Below are 2,023 nucleotides of genomic sequence, written 5' to 3' on the forward strand. Positions count from 1 at the left end.
CTTCACTCCTCTTCTCTCTGTGTCCAAGTCTCCTCTTCATATTTCCTGCATACGAGTTGAACAAGTAGGGAAGACAATATGCAACCTTGCCTGACCCCTTTGCCAATTGGGAACCATTCTGTTTCTCCATATTTTGTTCTCGCAGTAGCTCTTGTCCTAAGTATTATTTTCTCATCAGATCTATCAGATGTATTGACACTCCCATGTCTTTAAGAGCCTTCCATCATTTTTTGTGATCTGTGCAGTCAAATGCTATGCTATAGTCTATAAAGCACATGAAGATCCCCCCCCCAGGAATTTCTTGGTGCACTCCATTAACCTTTATATATTTGCTATGTGGTCCATAGTGCCTCTTCCTTTTCTGAACCCCACTTGCACCTATGGGATTTCGCTTTTGAGCATAATTTTGCTTTCATGGTGGATTAATGTATGGTTTATAGTTGTGACAGGTTTTTGTGTCTCCTTTTTGTGGATGGGATGTATATTGATCATTTCCAGTCTGTTGGCCATTGTTTTGTTTCTCATATTTGTTGACATATATTGGTTAACGCTAGGTTTGATTCTGTCTGTGTGGATTGTAGCAATTCAGTTGGAATATCATCTGTTCCTGGTGATTTATTTTTTACAAATTTCTCTTATTGCTGTTTCCACCTTGTTTTTAAGAATTTGGAGTTCATCTTCATATGGCTCTTTGTTCCATGTATCATTAATTTTTTTAATCTCCTTTATATAGCTCTTCTGTGTATTGCATTCAACATCTTTTTATTTCTTCTTGATCCATATAGTACTGCTGGGTTGAACTGGATGGCCCTCATGATCTTTCCCCTCTCTATGATTCTGTGACAAAGGGGAAACTGGGAGGAGCAGAAAGAAACTGGGACATTTTAAGTGCAGCTGAAAAAGTGGGATGTCAGAGGATTAACCGGGACTCCCCTTGCTAAGTCAGGACAGTTAGAGCAGTAGTTCTCTAGCTTTTTACCCTTGTGACCACTTTTACATTTACATGCAGATGTCTTCCCCCATTTGACATATATAGGAATAAAATATTTTGTTTGTTTAATGTGAGTATTTTCATTCACACATTCATATATTTTCTTATTTTAACATTTTATAAGGAAATAGCTCGCTTCCTCCTCCTCTCTTAGGCAGAGGGTCCAAGTGCGCATCTTTTTCTTCCCTTCCAGAACAGATAAAGTTTGGGACAAGGCCGGGGGGGGGGGGGGGGGGGGAGAGATCAGGGCTTCAAAGTCTTGTAACCTTCTGCAGGCCCCACTTCCAATCTGAAAATCACTGAGTTAGAGAGTATGGTATAGGGTGACTTTTCGAGGTTAAGGGGGAGAATCTGGTAGCCTGATGCCTGGACCTTTTTCTTTTAAAAATCAAGTGTGGAGGTTCAGGCAGAATGGCTGCATTCATCTGCATCACCAGCAGCATTTGAAAATGCAGAATACTGTGTCCTCCACTACCGTGAGAAGCATCCAATAAATTTTATTTGCAGGCAAGGATAAATGCTTCTAGTTCCCTAGAAACACACTCACATTGGAGTTGACACCTGGTTACATCACAGATAAATGGCTTTTCATAGCTTTTAGATGCTGCAGTAATAACAAACAGTAAATAATAATGAGGACTGTCAGCCAATTGCAGGGACTGTAGTCTGTGTGCCAAGAGCTGTCAGAGCCAAATCTAAAAACAAATCTTAAAAAACTCCAGCCACCTACTCAGATGTTTCTTTAGATTAATAGAGGAGTTTGGTTTCATCTTTTAACATTTACTTAATTGCCTAGTTAGTTACAAAAATCTGATTTGTTATTTATCTGATTGGCTGAGAGAACGCCAAATGCATTTGGAGAACTGGAGACTTGATTAACTGGAAATTGCATTAAAAGTACTTTGTGTAATTGTTTTGTTTTATATCCCATTTTATACGACCCATCAGATATGTCTGCAGGGGTATAAAACTTGCAAATCAGTGAAATACCAAAAAAATATAAATAAATAAATAAATAAATAAATAAATGAA

This window comes from Sceloporus undulatus, chromosome 1, assembly GCF_019175285.1.
Source record: "Sceloporus undulatus isolate JIND9_A2432 ecotype Alabama chromosome 1, SceUnd_v1.1, whole genome shotgun sequence".
Lineage (NCBI taxonomy): Eukaryota > Metazoa > Chordata > Lepidosauria > Squamata > Phrynosomatidae > Sceloporus > Sceloporus undulatus.